The following is a 26,096-nucleotide window of genomic DNA, read 5'->3' as shown; positions in this document are numbered from 1 at the left end:
TCAACACTCTAGCCTACACCTGATACCTGATCAATAGTTCTCAGATTTATAAACACATATTCATTAATTTCTATTGTGCCCCATTGGCCATGATTATACTAAAAATATTTGTACTGGAAAAGATATATAACAGAAGCTGTATTACAGAATAACTATTATGGTGGCCTATATGTCTTAGAAATTAATAGCTAGGAAAAAAATTACCACTTGAAGGTTCTAGGGGCAAAATATCAGTAATCAAATTCATTCAGGGAATATATCCTAAGTCCCCAAAGCAGATGTGACTAAGAAGTAAATTAATCAGTCAGGTTTACCAATTAACCAAAATTCTAATGGTCGTCACTTTAATAGATTGCTATGATTAACCCTGACATAATTTCAGTTCATAAATGGGTAATCAAGATAAATGACATCTTGAAGAGATACAATAAAACAAAGATCCAAGCCAATGCAATACAATACAATACACACACACACACACACACACACACACACACAATACACAACACAGAAAATTTAGCTAATTCAACCAGGATATTATTTATTGTTAATTATGGGATCCTCCATATATAAAACTTGTCTCATTTGTGATATCACTTAAATCTCACAATAACCCAGAGAGGCAAATAAAACACATTTATTTAAGTTTTATTTAAATTAAAGATATTTGAGCACTTAATATTAAAGCATTTAATAATCATGAACCTCCTCCTTCAAGTCCTGAAAATCATGAAATGTCTTGCCAACCCCAGCTTTTTGCTAGAGCAGTATATGCAACATTATTAAATGTTATATTATATTTGGCTAATATGTGCTTTACTTTCTTCAATGGTTTTGGAGGGGATAATAAGCAATTGGTTAAAAAAAAAAGAAAAAAAGAAAGAAAAATTGAAAACTGCACTATAAACTAAAAAATAAATAAATAAATAAAAGAGTGTTCAGCAAGGTAGACAACTACAATGTACATGCTAATTAAAGTTCAAGGTCAATCTGGAGGGAGAATACTTAAAATCATTCACAGAACTCTGTTCAGGGTGCTCTGTATGTATGCTTCTTAATTACTTCAATCAATGTTGAAAGAAGTTTTTTAAAAATATAATTTATGAACAATTTAAATCTGAAAGAGCAGGTGATCGGGGATGAATTTTGGAATGAATATTCAGAATCAAAAGACTGATGTGTCACACCAAAACTAACAACATGAAATCTAACAGGTTGACTTTCTGTGTTCTAAAACACATTTGTAAAATACATGTGCAAGAAGACATGGAGTAGCAGAAGCTCAACAAATGTTTAAACAAAATTTCAAATTCCATTGAGACTCTTAAATTGAAAACATATGCCTAAGAGTGCTATTCCTAATGGAATACTGCATATTTTCTAGTATCCAGCTGATTATTTGTGCAAATACCTCTTGTACACACCAGAGTATCCATGTCTTCAGATATGCATTTCTTCAGCAAATCAGATGTATACTACAAGGCATGATGTTGACCCTCTCATATTCTCTTTTTAGTGTAATAAATTAATTATCTTTCTCTTTGTGATCTCTGTTTTGCTCTCTTTCTCATGTACTTTGTACAACCATGGGAAAAGTAGAGTGTTGCAGTCTTAGACAAGAATAAACCTACTCTCCTTATCATTGTATAAGGTAAAATGAATTGAACTCTGAACAAGAGCTGCTCCTCCTACTTGTAACCTACTAAAATGGAGTTGGGACCATCTCACATGACTAGAAATTATGTTCTCTCAGTTGCTGGCACTTTAGTAAATTTAATCATAGCTCCTGATAGTTGGAGTCATTTGACTTGTTGCTTTTCAGTCTTGTCACCTGAAACAGGGTGTTCTCAGGTTGTTTCTTCTGACCACTCAACTCCAATCTATTCATAGTCATCTTGTGTAAGAGGCCTGCCCAGATTTCTGCACTGGAAGCAGTCTTTCTGTCCTGAAGAATTACAATATTTATAACTACTTGTTGGTATTTAGTTATATAGTGCCTGATAGCAGTATAAAATAGTTCAATAAAGACAGCATTAGATTCAGCACATAAAGCCCACCTCTGACTGGAATGAGCATGTAACCTCAGATCCCCAACTAAATATATCACTCTAATTTGTAGTAGGAAATGCTGATACTAGATTATTGGGTTTTTAAATTTTTTTAATTTAATTTAATTTTTTTAGTTATACATGGCAGTAGATTATATTTTACATATTTCTACAAACATGGAGTATATCTTATTTTAATTAGGATCCCAGTCTTGTGAATGTATATAATGGTGGGATTCATTGTGGTGTGTTCATATATGTACATAGGAAATTTGTGTCCAGATTCATTCCACTGTCTTCCTTATTCCTATCCCCCCTCCCTTGTCTTCATTCCCCTGTGTCTAATACATTGAGCTTCTATTCTACCCCTCTCCTTTGTTGTGTGTTAACATCCACATATCAGAGAGAACATTCAAATTTAGGTTTATGGGGATTGGCTTATTTCACTTAGCATGATAGTCTCCAGATCTATCCATTTACCAGAAAATGCCATAAGTTCATTCTTCTTTATGGCTAATATTTAACTGTATATATATATATATATATATATATATATATATATATATATATATATATATATATATATATCTCATTTTCTTTATTGAAGGACACCTAGGTTGGTTTCATAGCTTAGCTACTGTGAACTGATCTGTTAAAACACTGATGTGGCTTCATCACTGTATTAGGCTAATTTCAACTCCTTTGGATATATACTAAGAATCTGAATAACTGAGTCAAATGGTGATTCCATTTCTAGTTTTTTTGAGGAACTGCTCTTCAGAATAATTGCACCAATTTGCATTCCCCCCAGTGTCTGAGTGTACCCATTTCCCCATATCCTCATGAACATTTATTGTTTCTTGTGTTCTTGATTGTTACCATTCTGACTGGAATGAGATAAAATCTCAGTGTAGTTTTTCTTTGCATTCATTTCTCTAATTGCTAGAGGTGTTGAATACTTTTTTCATATATTTGTTGACTGATCATATTTCTTTTTCAGTGAAGTGCCTTTTCAGTTCCGTTGCCCAATTATTGATTGGGTTATTTGTTTCAAAATGAATTTTAAAATGTTGTCTTCTATTCTCTACCAGATAAAATGTAGAATTATACTTGTTCCCTAAAATTTGGGCAGGATTTACCCATGAAGCCATTTGAACCTGTCATTTTTTATTCAATTATTATTTAATTTATATTAATATATTGCTGCCTAGGTATCTATTTCTTCTAATGATCTTTGACAGTTTTTAATCTTCCAGGAATTTTTAATTATATCTAAGTTGTCAGGTTTTGCATAAAGTTGTTTATAATGATGCTTTGTTATTCCTTTAATATCTTGAAGAACTTTTCTTTCTGATATTGGAGTTTTGTTGCTGCTCTCTTTTCTTTTGAATGTTTTTGTCTTGATCTTTAGAGTGAATAATCTTTTGGCCTTATTTTCTCTACTGTGCCACTTTTCTGTTTAGTTAATTTTGCTCTTGTCATTAATAGTCCCTTTATCCTACATACTTTGGTTTACATTGCCCTTCTTTTCCAACATATTATACATGTCACTTTAAGCCTGTGTTGTTTTTTTTTTTTTTGCACTAAATCCTAGTTTGATTGTAACCTGAAAATTTTCATGTGTACTAATTTTGCTATTTGAATTTAGTGAAAAACATTTTTAATTTTTATTTTGTGATTTATTCTTAAACATATAATTGCTCAGAATTGTGTTATTTACTTTCCAATATTTGTGATTTTTTTCCTCCATGTATCCTAATGTAAATGTTGATTCATTCAGTTCCATTTCTTTCCCCCAGAAAACATACTTTATCATTCCAATAGTTTGAAAATTTTTCATAGTGTTTTCCTGGTTTAGTTGATACTCTCTCGGTCACACTTCATGTGCACTTGATGGTGTGTGCAGATGTTGTGCTTGGTTTTATATGATCAGATCAGTGAACTTGAGAATGTTGTTCAGATTTTCTGAATTTTTTAACACATTTTTTTTTCTGTTTGCACTATCAAATGGTGAAAGATGGTGTTAATCTCCAAGCATGACTGTGAAGTTGTCTAGTTTCTCCCTTTATGTCTTCTGTTTTTCCCCTTATTTTAAGCCTTGGTTATGAGATGTATAAATATGTATGATTATTGTTTATTTTCTCTTTCATACTTAGAAATGCCTCTGTATGCTTGGTAAAATTAATTGTTTTGAAGTCCACTTTTTCTAGTACAAACATTGCTTCTTTTCCCTTCTTATGGTTTGTGAGGTATACCCTATATTTTTCAATTCCTGGACCCTCAACTTATCTGCCTTCATATTTAACATGCATGTCTTTTCAATAACATATATTGAGAACTAGCTCTTTTATAATGTCTAGCATTATCTTTCCTTTTAGAGTGTTTAGTCCATTGACATTTACTGTAACATTTACATGTTTAGATTTAGTTCTGATTTAGTTATTTATGATGGTCTGGTCTCTGTTTTTGGTCCTATTAGCATCTCTCTTTCTTATTATCTTCTCAATTATTGGATTATATTTTTAGAATTCAGATTATTCATTCAGTAGCTTTTTGGTTAAGTCTCTTTTTGTCATTTTAGGTGGCTTCTGTATAGGATTATCATTTACATCACTAAAACCAAACCATAGGGAACTTAGAATTCATTTGTACCATTCTGTGTGAAATATAAAGAAATGTTCCAAACATACAATAGGTCCATTTATCCCCATTATTGTTTGTATCACAGTTGATATTTGCATTAATCTATACACAATACAACCCCCCCCCAATAATGTTTTATTTTAAAGAAATTAAGAGAAAGTAGTTTTTGTGATTCATCTACACTTTTAACATTTCTTATGCTATCGAATCATTCCTAAACTCCAAACTTTTATGTGATTGAATTTCCTAATTTACCTTTAGTCTTATAATAATTCTTGTTTGTTTTTATGGGCATTTTTTTTTTGTAGTGTAGTTCAGAAGGAAATAAATTTCTTTTGTTTTCTTTAACAGAAAATGTATTTATTTTATATTATTCTGAGAGCATTTTTCACTGCATTTTAAATTATGGAGTCACTTTTTTTTATTATCATTACTTTCTTGCTGTAAGGACTTTTGTCCCACTGTCTTTTGATCTCTGTGGTTTCTACTGAGAAGTCTGTGTTTGTTCAAATTGTTGTTCCTCTACATTACGTATTATTTTCACTGAGTACTTTAAAATTTTCTCATGCTTTCTGGCTTTGAAAAATTCAAGTGTGATTATCTACAAAATATCTCCTGAACATATCCTACTTGGGGTGTGCTGAGTTATTAATGTTAACATCTTGTTCATTTCATTTAAAAAATGGTTGTTATAGTCATTATTTTCTAAGCAGCTCTTCTGCCCCATTTTATTTCTTCTCCTGGGAGCACAATTACCCATCTTAGAAGTTTTGACGTTATCCTATAGATCTTCTGGGCTCTGTTCAGTTTTTTCCTCCTCTCTTTTTATTTAATGAAATGTACTGATAGGCTGCACATTCACTGGTTCTTTTCTCTGTCATCTCCATCCTATTAAGTTAATCCAATGATTTGATTTCAGATGTTTATTTCAGTATGAACAGTTTGCTTGTTGATTTTTGCATCCTCTGTATCTTTGCTGAGATGTTCTATTTTCATTCATTATAAGTGTGAAGTTTCATTTACTTTGCAGAATATAGCTGCATGAGCTGCTTTACCATCCTCTTATAATTCTAACTTCTGAGCCATTCACATGTTGATTTTCTTTTACCTTGGGTTTGGCTCACATTCTTGTTCTTCCTACACTGGGTCATTTTGGATTGCATCATGGATATTCTAAGTATTATGCCATGCGCATCTAGATTCGGTTCTGTTTTCTCCCCCATGGATTGATAATGCTTTTGATATTAGCAGGCAACATCTTTGTTTATTCTTGGACTACAAACTGCTCCACTTCCACTCAGTTCATGAATTGTCTGTCCATTGGTTGGCCAGGAACTTGAGCGGAGTTTATGGAAAAAATCTCTCTGGATGTCTCCTTTCTGCTGCTTACTCTTGGACATCTCTTATTACCCTGGAATTCTTTCATCTGGTTCTTTTGACTAGAAATCATTTTAAACCTATCTTCAGAAAAACTGCAACTATCCTGAGGGTAAATTGCCAATAAAATGGTAGATTCTATGGTAGATTCTCATTTTGATTCCCTTTACGAAACTGTCTACTTTCTTCATCCTCCAGAGCTGTTAGCTTCATATTTGATATAGCATTTAAAGCTGTTATGTCTGAGAATTCATTTTTTAAAGCTCATTCTGCAATCTCAAACACACAAACTTCATATTCATTAATTTTTGAATAACTGAAGTGATACTATGTTAACCTTCAAATGAATGATAAAGATTTTAATAAATTTTGTCAAATGCATTAAAAAGCATTTTGAAAAAGAACAGTAACAATGGCTCTTTCATGAAATTTTTATTTATATATCAATCTTATTAAATATGTTAGTTGATTTCTATGTACTTATTGAAAAGCTCAGGACTAAATTTTTCAAGTAATTTATTCCTGTACATCTTTGGGGAAAAAGGTTTCAGCTTGGTTGCCTCTAAAGCATGGTTCATTCACATTTAATTATCTTAAGAATAGGACACTTATAACATTAATCCACAAAGCTGAATTTATAATTTGTTAGAGATGGCAACTTTGAAGTTGACATTTCTTTTATATCAATGAGATTGCTGCTACAGATGAAGGGCAAATGGCAAATTATGCAAAATAAAAGTTTAATCATGAGAGAAAACTTCAGTTGAATATTTCTGTTTGATTAATAATCTATAAGCAGATACCATCTAATTTAAATTTATACAAAAGAATACTGCTGTTGAAAAATTGCTACCATTTAACACTGACATCAATCCATGTTCCCTTCCCCCATCCTCTGTGTGTAACCAAGTATTGTAGTCACTTGATTGTGAACTTGCCTTTTTAGAATTAATGTCTGGAGAATAGAGAACCAAAAAAAAAAAAAAAAGCTTTATTTTAACTATCCTATTTATACCCATTCACCTACTTATTGTCTCTAAATCCTTTATTGGTCCTTATGAGGACAGAATCATTATTCAATTTTGTCCCAGTTACCTAGATAAAAGAGAAAAATTATCAGAATCTTGAATTTTGGCTTATACTCATTGGAAATGTTCAAGTTTGTCAAAGACGACCTTAAGTTTGTGAGTAGAATTGCAAACAAAACCTAGTCAGGTAAAATAAGTTCCAAGGAATTGCAATGGATTTCACTTTTGCCATTATCTGGACTTCAAAATGTTATTAAAATGTCCTAAGATTGCTTTAGTTTTTGAGGGGTCGTGATAGGGAACACCCCCCGACCTTTTTTTTGGCTGACCTATCACTCTTTTAATATCAACACAAACACTGACTACCCACATATAAACAGATGATTAAAAGCGATTCTTCCCCATTAAATACTTTCAAGCCTGGGATATATTACCAGAATCTGTAATGTAGATAAATACTTTAAACACATTGCTATTAAAATTGATCATACTGCTCAGATTACATAGGAAGTTACTGAGGGAAAAGAGGGATTTATTATTTGGGTTAATGAACATTACATGGCGATTTAGATCTAATTTTAACCACTTATGTAATACTAATTGTACAACTTTAGACAACTGATTTGACCTCTGTTGCTTCAGCTGTGAGATTAGATTTCATTGTACTAAATCACCTATAAGTTTCCTTTATTTTTTAAAAATAAAGGAAATTTATATCACCCTTGAATATAAGTAGGAATTTTTTAATTCTCTAAGTGAAAGTCTGTTTGTTGGTAGGTTAGAGGACTCTAAGCAATGACAACAATAGTCACTATTTGTTTTAAGAGCTCAAGAAACTATTAAACATAGTTTCTGTGCTAAAGGAGCTATTATTAAAGAATAACAAAGAACAAAGTTATATGTATAAACCAACATTGTGTACTTTTCCAAAGTACACACAGCTTTTTAAAGATATTATAATTAAATTTGCATCATATAAAATAATTCAGTTCAACCCCATAGTTTCTGTTCATCTTTACTTTCATCTCTAAGACAGATTATATCACTCAATATTCAAAAACTTCATTTAAAAATACTTTCTCTAGTTTGTCTAATTGCTCTTTTGAGATATATAAATTTTGACTTTTTTTCTTTCTTCTCTTTCATGTAAAGTTGCTGATTTTGTGATACTGTGGTTTTATGAAAGAAAAAGATCATCTTCCTCCCAGGAAAAAATTCTATGTGAGAAAAAAAATGCATATTAGCAAAGTAACAGTTCTTCCATGGACCACTCCTGGCACAGCGTGGGGGTACATACACAGTTCCTTTGGGGGAACTCAGAGCTGTGCAAATCGCTTTTATCAGATTTGCTGGGGATTCACTCAGTGTCCTGAAAAAGTCAGTTAGTCACTGGTCACTTAAAATTACATGACAACAAATATACTTAAAGCATATGCTTAATTTCTTTGTAACAATTTCCAAAATACACGATTATTATTTAGATAACTTAAAAGTAAATCATTTAAGAGAGCTGAAGAGTATTGACTTTTGATGCACATTGACATTTGTCCTCAGAGAGTTAATGCACTTGCCATTTTACCTGAAATGTTTCAGAGTCCTATTTCCCTTTATTCTTGTCAGCATGCTAGATATGCTCAATATAATAAATAAATATACCTGTATGTAAATTTTGACATCTCAGAGTTCAGTATGTTCTTTTGGAGGAAAAAAGTCAATGTTTGAATCAAAATCCCACCGTCAAGATGTAGCCTGTTATCTGATATTTTCTACAGTTAGTGACAAGGGATACCATATTGTCTGCAAATTATGACTTGGAATAAGCACACAAAAGGAGGAATCCAATTTTAACTCTGACAGTGGCAGTGACCAGGAAAATAGAACAGATCTGTTTCCACAGTTTTCTCTGCTCTCCCCGGTGTCTGAAGAGGCAGGTAAGATAGGATGTCAGCTCATGCTCCTGTGTAACATTTGGGCAAAACAAAGCTCGGCTGGAAGAGGTTGGTCTCCCCTTGGCTGTTGTTTTTCTTTGGATTTCCTGACAGCTATGACCATGTAAGCCTAAGCCCAGAGAAAAGGAGATAAACTGTCAGTCCCGCTATGTGCAAAGCTGGCACAGTTTTAAAACAGTGTTTTGAGCAAGATAAATCTTAACCTTTTTAGAGCCGTGATGTTTCTTCATCAGAATTTGGATCTCTGAACAAATTTGATCCACTGCCAAGATACCGGATAAGCACAGCATTTATTTATTCTGTAAGGTAAAATATTTACAAGTTGATTTTTATCAGGAGGCAGTCACTCAGTAACAATCTTTGTGGACTGTATATGTGATGCAGAGAGGATCTATGCGAAACTTACACTAAGAAGTAAACACATAGGGGTTTATCTTATAAACATGCATGCCAAATAAGAACATGCATTATTAAGATTTACTTTATAAAAGTAGAGAGGTGAGTGTAGCTTTGGTTAGTGGAGAAAACACCAAGGTGAGACCCGCTGTAATCTGAATAAATGTCCTTTGTAGCTGTTTTATTTGAAAACAGATTTTGAGGCAGTGTGATCTTTCGGTCTGTCCAGATCCCCTCTTAAGCAAATGGGTATGCTGTGACTAGACTGCCAGTTTTAAGTCTGGTGGGGACAGCAGACTCTCAGTGTTACTCTCCTGCAAGGGTAGGGCTGACCATCTTAGAGCTCATCTATTGTTTTGTCTTACCAGCATAGCAACTCAGAAACTTTAGTCTTCTAGTCATCAATCTGAAAATAATGGATCTTAGACTTTGTTAGATGAGAAATTTCCCAACTTCTGATTCAAAATCAGCCTGCCTAACTACAACTCTTACACCTGTCATGGCTTTGAAGACAACCACAGGAACTTTTCCACCCTTAACTATTTGGCAACTCTGCACAGCAGAACGGTGCTAGGACTGAGCTGGTCAGTCATGGTAGCCCTGTTCTTTCAGGGTAATTGCTATCATGATTCACAATCATTGTCTCTTTCTTTTAAGGAAAATCACTCAGATTTATCCTGCCTCCTTCACCTTCAGTACCATAACTTAAGTCCATGTCTCTTTCATTTCAGGATCCTATCTCTGCTTGGGTCTTCTTACCATTACCTTGCTTTCATTCAATCTGCCATTATCACTCTGATGGCCCACTTTACTTTTCATCATATCATTTATTTTTCAAAAGCAAAATAACGATCTCATTCCTACCATGTTGTAAAAGCTCCTGTAGGAGAATATTACAGTCATTTAAAATACCAGTCTCCAATTTCCTCTGTCATACTTACCTGACATTAATTTCTTTTTTAATTGCATTTATTCCAATTTTAAATGCTTATTATTACTTAATAAATGACTTCAGGACCTGCTGCTAATTTTTAATAACTTGATACTTAAGAAGAGTTTGATAGACATTTTCATGATGTCAGAAGACAATAGGAAGATGGGTAGATAGTAATAAAGTTACAGAGAAAAGTAATCTTCAATACCCACCTCTTCTTCAGGGGTAGGTCGTAAAGAATTCAAGAATGGCCTTTTTCAGTAAATTATTAGCATGCTTTTGTTGGTTGTATTCCGTGCCTGGGATGCCAGAGTTTATGTAATTTAATGCTGATAAAAAGCTTTGCATTGTTTCTCTCATTTTGGAGATAAGAAGAGAAAGAGATTATCTCATAATTTTTCTAAGAAGACAATTTATGAGCAGGAAGGTCAAAATTCTAAACTATTCTATCACCTTATGCAGTTTCTCTGGATTTTAAAAAATTATTTATTACCTTCCTATGGTAAACATTTTCATAGTTGTGCATGATTTGCAGTCTTCTCCTATCTGATGCTGTCCATGCTACAGATAAATATCTTCCTCTAAAATTTAACAGAAGAACCTGGAGAATTTGAGCTTTATCTTATTTTTTCAGTGAATAAATAGATAAGCAGAATAGAAAGGAAGAAGTGGGAAGAAAAAAATTAATGTGAGAATTTTTTTTAACCTACCATAGTTTGGATCCTGAATATATTCAAGGGCCCATGGGTTAAAGATTTGGTGCCCAGGGAAAATTGGAAGGAGTGGAACCTATGGGAAATGGAGCCTATTGGAAGGACCTGTGGTCATTGGAGGCATGCCCTCAAAAGGAATCTGTGGATACCTGGTAATTTCTTCTTGTATTTTTTTTTTCTTCTGGGTCATGAGGTGAGCACTTTATTCAACATAGTGTCTCCTATGTTGCCATCTACCATCCCAACTAGAGGTCTGAAAGCCATGGATCCATTTATTCTTAGAGTGTAAACTCTAAAATTGTAAGCCCAATTAAGTTTTTTCTCTTTATAAGCTAGTTATCTCAGTTATTTTGTTACAGGAATGGAATGCTAACGTATTGCCTATTATCAAACTATGAACTATTCCTACCAAGAATATTTCCACTTTGTTATCAAAGCAATTATACTAAGTAATTAAAGTAATGGGAAATTTTGTTGTGTCTCTTAAACTGAAAATTTATAGAACACCTATTTTGTGATAGGGTAATTTGCTCATCACTTTCTCAGCATCACTATGAATGGGAAATATTATGCATCCTTTGTAGGATTGGCAACTAAACTCTGACAAGCATCTGATCAAAATTTAAATAAAGATTCAAATGCATATAATCATCATTTCAAAGTTTAGTATCTTCATTTTAAATATTACTTGACATTGCAACTCTAAAATTTCTGATGTAGAGTTCTTTGATATTCAGATGCATATTTTTCACCAAAATTTAAACTGACATAGAAATTAATAAAAATATGAATATTTATTAATTATTGTTAATAATTAAAATAGTGCTATTGATTGAGGCTAGCAAAATTGAAATTTTTATTGTCTATTAGTGTTTTCAATAAACTTTAGTTTTTAAACAACACTGACAAGAATTGGAGGTAGATTTTTTTTGTTTGTTTGTTACTGGCAATTGAACCAGGGGTACTTTACCACTGAACTATATTCCTAACCCTTTTCATTTTTGATTGTTGCCATTGCAACAATCTTTACTATTCTTTTTTTTTTGTGGGGGGGGGGGTTACCAGGGATTAAACTCAGGGGCACTTGACCACTGAGCCACATCTCCAGCCTATTTTGTATTTTATTTAGAGACAGGCTCTCACTGAGTTGCTTAGCACCTTGCCTTTGCTGAGGCTGGCTTTGAACTCAAGATCCTCCTGCCTCAGCCTCCTGAGAGGCTGGGATTACAGGCGTGCACCACCACACCTGGCATTACTCTCAATTCTTAAAAGCAAAACCTGTTAATTTGAATGCTAGAACTTTAGTTATCAAATGTGGTTTTAACTCTTTGAGTTTGTTTTGAAATTGCAAAGAAAGTAGTATCATTAAAATAAGTTTGCCTTAATATCGAAGGCATTCGTTTATTTCAAGGAATAGATTAAACAATTAAATCTAGAAGATAGAACCAAACAAAATAAAATAGCACTACTTAAAAATATTTTAGGACAAAATGTGTTCTTATGTTTTCTCATCCACTTCATCCTGTGTAGCTAGCTTGCCATTGAGTACTGATTAGTTCTTTTTGAATTTTTCTTCTCACTTTCCTCTTGAGAACCAAATTGTGGAATCCAGCAGCAGGCCACAGCTGTTATAAACACTCAACTGAAGAACCCTCAAACTCTCTAATAGACCAAGTTCAAATGAGCCTAGGATTCTGAATGGATACTCTTCAAGTATGAGGAAAGAGGAGTCATATCTTCTTAGGCCCATTCTGGCTATAACAAAAATCACAAACTCAATTTCACATACACAGGATGTGAATGCTGATGCTGATTTTCTGGGCTCTTTCTCTAGGAGTCGTCCTCTTACCTGTTTAGAGACTGATATGAGCACTTCTACAACAAAAATAGGAAGCGATATTCTATTTGCTTAGCCCATAACCAATCCTTTGCTACTTTGGGTGATAAACAGAAATAACATCGACCAAAAGGAAGCCACAATAGCTTCCGCCTTCCCTCTCCTGGTGTGATTAGAACTTGTCAAATGCAACCAACAGCCCTTGACTGTCACAAGTTGGGTTTGCTCTCAAGTACTCTGCACTTCCCAACTATCATGCAGGGGGAAGAAGGTTCTAAGAAAGAAAACTTGATTTGCAGAGAATTAGAAAAAACTGGAGTCAATTTATAAATCAATTCTCGCCTGGATGAAATAATGCCATGGATTTTCCCTGACCCCTTTTGTCTTATCAATGATGCCATGCTTCTCACTTTTGGAGATGGGATAGCTATGGGAGATTTAGTAATGTATTTGAAAAATAATATAAATTTAGTTTTTAAAAAAGTGTCCATAGTGTAAAAAAAAATAGATGTTTCCTCAGAAGAGGAAATTTAATGTAAAAGATTAAATTTAATAAAAATATACACTTAGTAAAAACATACATATGAAAGCACACATATCTATACAGATAACAACCACATATATAAAAAGATACAAGAGCATTTTAGCCATTTATCTTTAGTACAACATAAGCCATTATCATTATACTGCTGTTTAAAACACTGTTATGTATTTTTAAGCTCGTCTTTTTTATAAATATGTAATAAAACAAAAATAACTTTTTTGCATTCTACCTCTCTTAGGTTTTTAACATTTGTTAAAATTTAACATTTTCAATTTGTTTCTTGACTTGTTCAGGGTAATTTATCTTCCATTCGACTCTTATCTCGACATCACTTCTGCTTTATTCACTAACACATGTTTATCCTAGTCCTTATCCCATATGTGGTCCACAATATATGTTCTTAGGTCTGATATATAGCGTTTGAGAAAAAAATTGAGTAGATGTAACGTATAGAAGTTGGGACCTACGTGCATATAGCATGTACTATATCTATCCTAACACATTGGCCAGCTTTCTGTCATTGGGACCAAATTCCTAAGAAAATCAACATATAAGAAGAATGACTTATTTTGGCTCTGGGTTTCAGAGGTTTTAGCTCGTATTCACTTGGCTCTCCTGGTTTTGGCCTGCAGGGGTCATGATACAATGACAACTATCATGTGGTAGAACAAAGTTGCTTATCTCATATGACATCCAGGAAGCAGACAAAGAGAAAGGTCCAGGAAGATAATTAACCCATCAAAAGTATATCCCCAATGACTTACTTCCTCTAACTGCTTTCTACCCCTTATAATCTCTACCACCACCCAATAGCCCATTAAATTATTTAAGCCACTGAAGGGTTCAGAGCCCTCACAACCCAATTGTCAGCCAAAAGCCTTACCTCTGAAGAGCTCTGCATTGGGGACCAAACCTTCCATGTATAAGCTTTTGGATGAGGATTTAAGTTCCAAACACCTAGGCAACAGACCCAGAATCAATATGCAGAAATCATGAAGAGATTAATTTAAATTCAACATATTATATTGTAGCTGTTGTGAAGAATTAAAATATTCACAAATGGAGTAGTTTAGACTTCTAATTAAACCTGGCAGAATAAAATCTCATTTGTAATTATGGCCTTGGAAGCATCAAGTTAGTTGAAATGCTTACAAAACAGGGAAAAGGTCTTTATCCTTAATAATAGGGCATCTCCAACTCCTTTCCCCAGCTGAGATACAAAACTCTGTCTGCTAGCTACACTCTATCATGAAGAAAATTGGAAGGCTTTTATCTAAAAATGGAGAAACCCAAAGGAAAAGATGTGTAGATAATGTCACAGTTATCCCAAACAAGTTGGGACTGTCTGGACATTACAGTGAGTATCATCATTTCTCAAAATGTGTCTACGATAAGACATTCCAATAAGACTTTAGAATCTCTGTCTTTTAAATGTGAATAGCTATGAATAGCTATGTGGTGACAAACAAGTTCCTGAAAAAAATTTCTAATATGATGGAAATGATAATAAGAAAAGCAAACAAGTAGAAGAGGGAACTGGAGGGCATAAGGAGAAAAATAGCATTAATATCTACTTAGAAATTATTTTGTTAATGATGAGATGCTATAAAAAGTAATTCATAACCAACTCAAATTTTATCAGATAAAATTAAAGACATGGAAAAGGAATTAAAACACTTTAGTACATATTATTAAAAAAATTTAAGAAAGAAATTGGATATTAATCTATGGAGAGCAATAAAAATTATGGAAAAAAAGCATTAAAATGGGGGGAAAATCTTCTATATTTTATATTATTGTGAGCAATATATGGAGAAAGAAAACAGATTCATGCTAGGGTATGCCATTATGAAGGCCCAGAACCTGTAAGATAAACTTTCCAGAGAAGAAATAACAAATTTCACAGCATAGAAGAATGAATATCAGAAGGATCCTCTCAATGATTAATTTTGATAGACATTAGAAAACACTGAAGAAGAATCTTTAAAACAGCTGAGGGAAAATTATTCCCAAGGTAGAGATCCCTACCAACACAGCATGATATCAGAATGAAGACATTTTCAGATACATTCAATCTCAAACAATCACCTTTCAGGAAACTTCTAGACAATATGTTGTGGAGCAAAAAAAGCATGTTAAGTCACAAAGAAAAAAAAATAACATTGGTGTCCAGTGACCAACCTAGGCCATTTATTAGCAGGAACACAAAGTAACCAATCTTCATAAAATTTAAAGAATTGTAAGCACTCACAGGGCCAGGCCCATGTCCAATACACTTTTTTAAACAAATGAATAGACAAACTTATAAAATACCAGATTCTACTGTGACATTTCCAAATTGTGTGAAGAGTTTGATTATAAAAATAACCCTCATTATATGAAATACAGATAAAACATTTTTAGAAAAAAGGAGTTACTTTTAGTGAAACCAAAGTTGCATCAAGCAGAACAATGGAATTGATGGTTCAGTTGTGGATGATATTTTAAAGACATTATTAAAAAAAATTACTGATTCTGTTTTATTTTTTAAAAAATGAAACATACCTGTATTGAGTGGTTAGAAATAACAAGTGTTGCTTGGCAGGAATGAGGGTGAATCCTTCTGAGCTGTATGCTCACCTTCACTAATGTAATATCAACAGAGATTTGAAAGTATGGCTTGAGTTTCTCATGAGGTTAGCAGGATGTCTCAGTTTTCTTACATGGATCTCTCCACAGGGCTGTTTAAAACTCAAGATATGGCAGCTGCCTCTCTGGAGAGTGAGTGATTTCAGAATGAGCCTGCAATAGGGGTATTTCTTCTGTGAATAGCCTTAGTCGACACGAGAATTATAACTTTCACAATTTGCTATTGTTTACTGATATCAACCCTGTTTATAATGGGACAGGACTTGACATGGATAAGCACACTTGGAGGAGAGAATCGAGGGGTCCACATGGTAGAACAGCCCCCAAAGGAAAGCTGGGTGTGCACATGTTGAATATGGAGCAAATGCTTAACCCAGTCCTCACTCCTAACATAGTTGACAAAAAACTATATAGGAAGAGACCTCAGTAGTTTAAAAAGAACATGTTAATAATTATCCATGTGAATGGAACTACTTATCTGTGACCTCTTTCTGAAATGCTGGTGCCTATGTAATTCTTTATTTGTTATTTTGTGTTTTAGTGAAGGAAATATTGAGTCACTCAGGAGTAAGCTATTGGACTCCTTTAAATTTTGTATACGTGCTCTTCAATACCACTCCCATGGTACAAGCAGGAGTGAATACGAGAACTGGCTGTTTTGTATCAGTTTCTTTATGAGAAATTAACTTGCAAAACTGCAAGTACTAAATAAAACGGTAGAGAAAAACTAAGGTATCAAAAAAAAAAAAAAACAGTGGTCAGAATGAATATTTTTAGAAAGAATCTTAGTAGAACATTGATATTCCTAGACATTTCAGGAAATTAGTCTATCCACTTGATAATGGTTGGAAATTGGTATCTTAAGACATAGGTCTTTTCCCCTACAAATCTGTATTATATCAGATTGATGTAACTTGTATTCTCTCTGTAAAAGGGAAATAGAATTTTAATAAAATCTGGATTGTATAACTAATATTCTTGGATTGTAGTTGCATAAAAAACCCTCATGCAGGAAATGAAAGAGGGAAAAAAAATTATGGAGATCCTAACTTTTCAGTAGGGGAGTGAAATGCAAAATGATTATAGAAAATAGATCATTTTCAAATTAGTATTCTGCACTTCAGGGGAAGAGCATATTTTCAGGGGAAGAGCATATTTTTCTCCTGCATAAATTATTTGTGAACACATTTCAAAAATCCAATCTTAATCTAAGCAATGAACATTTCAAAAAGTAAATTAATATCTTCCAGGGAATGAAATATGGCATGTGAGGGAAGACTACTCCAGCAAGACAGTAATTACAGCATTGTCAACACTCCTTGCAGTGCTTGATTCTGAAATATTTTTCCCTGCCCCCACAGCCCTGTGGATGACAGAATTCATGTATATCCCAGGATTTGGATACAAAATTGACCTATGCTTTTCTTCTTCAATGAAACTACTTAATAAAAATATGACTTTCTAACTATACATAAAGTTAGAAACTTTATATATATATATATATAAACAAACACATGCATCTATATATATATACACATATTTATTTACATTTGTGGTTGGCAAATGCTCTCATGCTTTATTTAACCTACTATAAATTACTTAATTCCATGAAAATATCATAGAATTGTTCATTTCTGGAATTTAAATTTGAAACATGTTGCTGAAATCCCATTATGAAGGGGAAGAAGTTCATAAACATTTGAAAAGCATGAGTGTTGAAGTGAGACTCCCTGTTCCAACAGAGGTACATGTTCATGAGTGTGCTGTAAGTTACTCTGCTTTTGGACTCTCCATCTGTCTCTCCCTCTTTCATCTGTAAAATGGGAGCACTGGAACTGAATGACTTCCATGAACTCTGGAAACCTTAACATTGTTCACGGTTTAATACAAACTTTCTAGAACACAAAAATACTCTAGAAAGAATATATGTCTGGCTCCTATTTTGGTATTTTTACTGATATTAAATTTATGGTTATTCATGAGAAAATGTAACTATTCTAAAAATATTTCTAAGCACATGAGATACGTGCCAATGTTCAGTTAACTTTTTTTTTGTTATTCTAACCAAAAGATCTGACAAGAAAAATTTTAGAGAAGGAAAAGTTTAGTAAGTGCTTCTAGCTTTAGAGGTCTCAATCTGTAGATGGCCAATTGCATTGATCAGGGCCCCAGATGAAGCAGAACATCTTGGTGGAAGGTTGTTCCAGAAGAAAGTAGCCCACATATGATGGTCAGGAAGCAGAGAGAGTTCTGCTCACTAGGGACAAAATATACACCCCCAAAATCATGTCCCAAGCGACCTACCTCTTCCAGATAAACTCTACCTGCCTATAGTCACCATCCAGTTAATCCATTCAAGTAGATTAATGTACTAATTGGGTTAAGGGTCTCACAACTCAGTCATTTCACCTGTCAGGAACCTATACTCATATTGGCATATGTGTCCAACCAAAATCCATATTTCTATATTCCCACAAGTATGTGCTTGGCCAACTTCTTCTTTTTGATACCCAGGATTTAACTCGGGGACACTCCACCACTGAGACACATCCCTAGCCTTATTTTCTATTTTGTTTAAAGGCAAGGTCTCACTGAGTTTCATAGCACCTCACTGTTGCTGATGCTGGCTTTGAACTCAAGATCAGCTTGACTCAGCCTCCTGAGCCAGTGGGATTAACAGGCACGCACCACCATGCCTGGCCTTAGCCTACCTTCTTAATAAGGCTAAATTAATATTTGAAAACATAAAATAGTCTAAACATAATCTAGAAGCATTTGATAACTATTTGTCAGCAACCCCTGCCATCCACCTCCCACCCCCCCTACACACATACCTGGGACCAAAGATGGAAAGCCATTTTAGAATTCTGGAAATCAATATTTGATTAAAATGCAGTAGTGGTTTACTTTAGTGTAATGATTATCCTATAAATTTCTAATCAGTTATTTACAGAACTGTTTTATAAAATAGTTTTTCTATCTGAGCTCAAGCCTAATGTTCTGCTTTTTCTGTAAAATCTACAGGAAAAATCACCATTATAACATCATTTTATTTATATATTTATTTCATAAGTATGTTGGATTAGAATATAACTCAATTTTCTTCTGGAATGTAGTAACTGAGAAAGCATGTGCTTGGCAGGGAGAAAAGATCTGGGCTGAACTCTTATTTCTGTACTTCTTGTTTATTGTGATCCTGAGCAATTTACTCAATATCTCTGAGCCTTATTTTTCTCCTCTGTAAAATGGGAAAAAAATTATATTTCTCTCATAGAACTGTGTATGTTGATATATATGTATATATGTGCATATATATTATGTATATAAAATTACATAAAATTATAAAATTCAGATATAGGTATGCCTAGGAATGTTAGATGCATTGAAAATTCTGGATATATGCAGCTTTCTTCATTTACTAATTCTGTCACTTTCCATTCAATCACAATAAAAGTATCATAACTGGCAATTTTAGGAATAATCTTACCACTAACCAAGGTTGATAAATCAAATGTGTAAGATGGGACATAAAATCATAGTATATGTTTCTTTGTTTAATGATGGTAACCATGACTGCTGCATGACTTTTTATTCTCTGTTGCTAAGATAATGCATATTTAGCCAAGAGCTCAAGAATTACATTTCCATAATGTTCAGTGTTTCTTTTCTATGACTTGCAGCTGAAGCAACTTCTAGGAAAGCCAGATGTTTCAATGCTACTTTTTATATAGGTAGAAAGGTAATCCTTCCATTTATCTGAAGTTCTTGTTATTTTTGATTTTGATGGTGGGCCAGGTATGTATGAGTGTACATATTCATGATGAAGTTCAGAATATTCCAATGCTTAGTCTAGGAATAATTTGAAAGGTAACATTGGCATAATTTATCTTTGGTTGCTCACTTACAAAAGCTGATATAATATCATTATATACAAATGTTTATATTGTTGTGTCCTATGTTTTACATGTCCGTGAATTCTTCCTGGCTAGTTGCTTCCAACTTGTTTGCCTATGTAACTACTGCCTCTCCATGCTGTGAAATATTCACTGTGATTCCAAAAAGTTGCTGCGTGTATCAGACTCAATTCTTTCAATGTTTTCTCTTTCTTACTTCAATTCCCTAACAAAAGCCTCATCTTCAATGAATCCTTCCCTGAGAGCCTGAACAAATAAACTGCTGAGATATATTGCTTCTTGGAGCCTCTTTTCCCCTTAGAGTTGATATGTTACTGTCTCATTTGCATTTCCACAAAAACAAACCCTAAGGCGTGGATTTGAGTACAAGTAGATTATTTTAGAGGTGATCTGAAGACACCCTAGTGAGAAAGTTGGACAGGGAAGGAAAGATATGATAAAAGGTACATTGTTCAGCATGTTAGCATTGGAGGCATCGGGAATCTGTTTCCTCTCATGATCTCTGAGAAATGGTACAAAGCATATTCTTAGAGTGATTCCCCCACCCAGCCTGCCCACAGGAAGAAGGATGGAGGGCACTATTTCTAATTTAAAACCCATCCCAGGAACATTAGATACCAAGAACTTTTTTTTTCAGTCTTTAAACTAGATTTATTGTAATTCTGTCTTCTGACTATACGTATAAACACAGACACACACACACACACACAATTTTAAGATTTGATACAGACTTTCTTCAGATTGAAGACATTATGAAAATTGTAGGTGCTTTTGATTATCTTAACATTTTTCAGTATGACCTATTACATGTAATAAATACACCAGGATAGCCATAATTAATCTTTGAAAAAAAATAAATGTTTTGGTTTGATAGACAAATGTTTCATTGTAGTTTGTTATTTAGAAACATTTCATAAACTATCTGCATAGAATTCAAAGGAAGATCTGAGACTATATGTAAGAACAATTTCTTCTCTGAATCCTACTCAATGCATCCATACGTGACCCCTTCCTTCAACTGTTTTAAAATAAAACCTGCATCATATTAGGAACAATGCTTTGCATTTCTTTCAAAATCAGCAACAATAACACATCAAGGATAACTTTTCTTGCCAATACATTCTCTATTTCAGTATTTCAGTATATGGATGCCTTCTACATTTTCTTTTATGATAATACCAACTGCTGTGAACATCCTCAGGCAAAAATCAGTACTGACTTGTGTGAATAATACATTAGGATACATTTTTGGAAGAGGCATTGGCAGATAAAGGTTTGCACATTTCAAAATTTTGCTAGTTGATACTAGATTACTTTCAAAAATGGAAATAACTACTTACTCTTTTACTAGATGTAGGTTTAACAGTGTTACTTTACGCTCTACGCACCATGTTCTTACCATCACTGAATATTATTAATACTTTATTTATTTTATATATTTATTATTATTAGTTATACATGGTCATAGAATGTATTTTAACATATTATACATATATAGTGTATAACTTTAAATTCTTCTGATTGTACATGATGTAGAATTACGTTGATCATGTAATCATATGTGTATACAGGGTAGCAATGCCCGATTCTTTCTACTGTCTTCCTATTCCAATTCCCCCTCCCTTCCCTTAATTCCCCTTTATCTAATCCAAAGTACTTCTATTCTTCCTCCTCCACCCCCGCTTATTGTGAGTTAGCATCAACATTTCAGAGAAAACATTCAGCCTTTGTTTTTGGGGGGATTGGCTTATTTCATGTACCAAGATATTCTCCAGTTCCCTCCATTTAGCAGCAAATGCCATAACTTCATTCTTCTTTTTGGCTGAATAATATTCCATTGTCTATATATATACCATATTTTCTGTAGCCAGTAATTTGTTGAAGGGCATCTAGGTTTGTTTCATAGTTTAGCTAATTGTTATGTGAATTGCTATAAACTTTGATGTGGCCTGGTCACTGTAGTATGCTGATTTAAAGTCCTTTGGGTATATACCCAGGATTGGGATAACTGGGTCAAATGGTGGTTCCGTTTCAAGTTTTCTGAGGATAATCTCCATACTGCTTTCCAGAGTGGTTGCATCAATCCGCAGTCTGACCAACAATGTATGAGTGTACCTCTTTCCCCTCATCCTCACCAGCATTTATTGTTACTTATATTCTTGATAATTGTCATTCTGACTGGCATAAGATGAAATTTCAGTGTAATTTTAATTTTTATTTCTATAAGTGTTAAAGATGTTAAATTTTTTTCATATATTTGTTGACCAACTGTGAAGTGCCTGTTCAGTTCCTTTATCCATTTATTAATGGGATTATTTGTGGTTTTATTTTGGTGATTTTTAAAAATTTCTTTATGTATCCTAGAGATGAAAATTCTATCTGAGGTGCAGGTGGCAAAATTTTTCTCCCACTCTGTAGGCTTTCTATTCATGCTCTTGATTGTTTCCTTTGCTGCAAAGAAGCTTTTTAGTTTGATTCCATCCCATTTATTAATTTTCAAAATTTATCTGGAAAAAATAAGAGGCCCAGAATAGCTAAAGCAATCCTTAGCAAGAAAAGCGAAGCAAGAAGCATCACAATACCAGAACTTAAATTATACCACAGAGCTATAATAACAAAAACAACATGGTACCGACACCAAAACAGACACATAGACCAATGGTACAGAATAAAAGACACAGAGACAACCCACATAAATACAGTTATCTCATATGAGACAGAGGCACCATAAACGTCAATTAGAGAAAAGATAGATAGCCTCTTGAACAAATCGTGCTGGGAAAACTGGAAATCTATATGTAATAAAATGAAATTAGACCCCTATCTCTCACCCTCCACACAACTCAACTTAAAGTGGATCATGAACTTAGACACCAGACCAGAGACTCTGTGCCCAATAGAAGAAAAAATAGGCTCCACTCTCCATCATGTTGGCTTAGGAAATGACATCCTGACTTTTTTAAGAGCACTGGAGCAGAGCAGCAGTGCTGTTTTCTGGTGGAATGCAGAGCACACACAAATGGTGAGAGTTAAGAGATGTGAGCAAAGAACTCAACAGTCGACAATAGTGTAATCATCTTTAAAACTTACTCCTTATGCAATTTTAAAATTAAAAATAACACTAGCAGTTACTTCCTAGTTTATGATTCAACAAGTTTTTGGTAGCATGCTAGGTGGGAGAGTTCTTCCTTGAGTGGATCTATATGCACATTACAGGGTCTACACATTAAGCACTGGATGCTCAGTTATTGGGGCTACATTAATCACCGCTAACATTTTTAAATGTCCTATATACCCCACCAGCAGTATGACTGTGGCTGAAAAATTTCTCTGAACTCCACGATTTTATAGGGGGGAAATTGGCGCTTGGTGAGGATAGATACCTTGCTTAATGGCACCCAGATCCAGAGGTTAAATCTTCTGAATTTCCACAAAGTGAGGTGAAAATTCATATCTTTGTGGGAGACCCTATCTGTGATATTAAACTTCAGTAGTGTGGAATCCTGGATACATGTAAATATGATATAGTGTTTTCATGAATATCTTAAGCCATAATGTAGACTGATCATGTAGCCCTAAAATACTCCATTTCTTTTTTTTACCTCCTTTATTTTGTATAAATTATTATATTACATAATAGCAAAGTAGAAAAGAAAATACATTTAAAATTATTAAAATAAGGGCACATAATTGCACAACATTTACTCCCTTCCCCTCTCTATATGTATGTTTTTGGAGAGTTGGGGGCTATCTTGATGTGAGGCATAACGTTTGCATGATACCTGCTTTAATTCTGGGATCTTCACAAACACAATGTTTGTTCACTTGAGTAGATTCACCTGACTAGCCAATATACTCTTCCTGTGCTTAGTGATCTCCAGATGAACAAGTGGGTAATGTCTACATTCATAGATTATTGAAAAGATAGAATCCAAGGCCTGGGGAGGTAGCTCAGTGGTAAGCACTTGCCTAGCATAAGTAAGGCCCCCAGATTTCAATACCCCACACTGCCAGAAATATTTTTTTAAATAAATAATAAATCCAAGAATTAGAATCTGCTTGGGAAGTGAAGTAAGATATTGAGAGTAAGGACATTTTATTTTCAAACCACACACCCTCCTTGTTTTGGGTTTTCCCTCTGGAGATTCTTCTTGTATTTTTCATGTCTTCTCAAGACAGATGATTTCAGATTCATCACTGGTGCCAAAAAGAGATGAGTCTATTGCAACTGCAAGTGTTTGAAAATGATTACGAGTCATCAGGATAGAGGGAAAATCCATAAAGAAAAAAATATGAAGACAATTAGGAATAAGTAGAACTTTTAAGGAGGCTTGGAGAACATCTCAGTATTAGAAAAAATGAAAGTAAAATTCACTAATAATAAAAAGTGAAAGTAAAAAATTCAAACTATTTCACCTTACAAATAAATAAACCAATTTAAATAATTTTAGGATGTATAAAATTTTATAAAAACTACCAAAGAGTAATGTAAAATAAACAAAGATTTAATAATAGGATCAAAATTACGAAGTTAATCGCATTTTGATTAAACTTAAAATTTTTCTGGCAAAGAGCTATATTAGTTCAATTTTATTTGCACCCCTCCCCCTTTTTTGCATTTCTGAGTGTTTTACCTCTAAAATAGAATTACATGTTTTGAATGTTCCCTCCAAAAAAGAATATTACTTAGTAACTGATTGACTAATAATCAATTCTAGACAAGCAGAAAGTCATGAACTCTATCATGCATGGCATCACAAGCTACATAAATACAAACTTTGCTGGTAATGTTACAAAATAAATGTATTTTTAAGTACTTGAGTTATCTATGAAAATATAGCCTCAATCAGAGGAATACTGTTTAGGAAAAAGGTGAAGGAAAGTATTTCAAAATATTAAGAAATTGTGAAAAATATTAATTTCATGTTAAATAAGAAACTATAAATAATGTCTTCAAATTGAGAAGTCATATCTGTTTAATATCAGGACAATTATTCATGGGGATGAAGAAACTTAATGCCAAGTATAATATTTTGGAAAAATGGAGAACTAAATTAATTAACATGGACTTGGATATTTCATTTTGGAATCCTATTCCTTTATCTTTCCAGAGGGAATTGAAAGGGAGGATTAAAGAATTGAGTTTGACAGTTCATTTAAAAAGAAGTAATATTATAAGTATTAATTAAATGGAGGTGAGGGATATATGAAATTAGTTTTAGTCATTAAACTGATCATTTCAAAAAATTATAGATGTTTCCTCTCTAATACAGGACTTGTGAAATTATGTGCTATTCTAGATTATTCAGACCTACTTATAGTCAATGAATTGTGATTTAGGTGAATTACGAAAGTTACTCAGTTTGTATAAAATGTGTCAATTAGCTTTGGGATCCCAGCCTTCTACAGTCAGCTTCATTTTTATTTTACCTTCATTTTATTTTACCTATTTTTATTTTACCTATGCCAAGATACTATGGAGGCTCATATTCTGTGCATCAGATATATTGTGCTAGAGAATGGCGGTGGACAGTGATGATAATAAAAATAGTATTTTGTAAATAAAATATTAAGTAATGATTGTGTGATAAGAACTTCATATGTGTATTACTCCACTCATTCGCATAAAATCTACTTGATATGTAATGTTATATTTTTCAGTTTTCTAGATGAGGTAACTGAATCACAGAATTAAGTATCACAGCCATAGGTATGCTTCTAGTATGTAAGAATCTGCTTTTACTCTCCATTCTTTTGTGCTCATCTAAGTCAGGTTATGGACATCCAGATCCCCCAAATACATTTCAATCTTAAAAACAAAACAAAACAAAACTCAAGTACATTCTCAAGTAAAGTCATTAGTTATATATGTAAATATGTACACAATTTGTTTGCCATAATTTGTAATATTGATGCAGATTATTTTTCTGTCCTTTTCTTATTGACTTTCTTGATATCATTTGATGAAAAGGGCCACCACCTCACTCTGGACTCATCTATTCCTCTGTCCTCTAGTGCTACTGGACCCTTCTGACTGACAGCTCTTTGATTTATATTTTTATGGCTCTTGAAAACATTCCTAATA

The 26,096-nt window shown here is 33.4% G+C and overlaps 1 protein-coding gene across 2 annotated transcripts in view; it reads left to right on the top strand.

Annotated features, from left to right (window-relative positions):
• Dpp10 (dipeptidyl peptidase like 10) overlaps positions 1 to 26,096 on the top strand; it is a 622,276-nt gene that overhangs the window by 384,783 nt on the left and 211,397 nt on the right. The window contains exon 1 of one of the 2 annotated variants that reach the window (XM_076865658.2): positions 14,149 to 14,169. The exons of the other annotated variant lie outside the window; for it this stretch is intronic. The gene's annotated coding sequence lies outside the window, so the exon portion shown is untranslated. Of the gene's footprint in view, positions 1 to 14,148; positions 14,170 to 26,096 lie in introns of those variants that run through there. 2 annotated transcript variants of the gene reach the window in all.

This window comes from Callospermophilus lateralis, chromosome 9 (assembly GCF_048772815.1).
Source record: "Callospermophilus lateralis isolate mCalLat2 chromosome 9, mCalLat2.hap1, whole genome shotgun sequence".
NCBI lineage: Eukaryota > Metazoa > Chordata > Mammalia > Rodentia > Sciuridae > Callospermophilus > Callospermophilus lateralis.
This window is presented reverse-complemented; position numbering and strand designations above follow the sequence as displayed.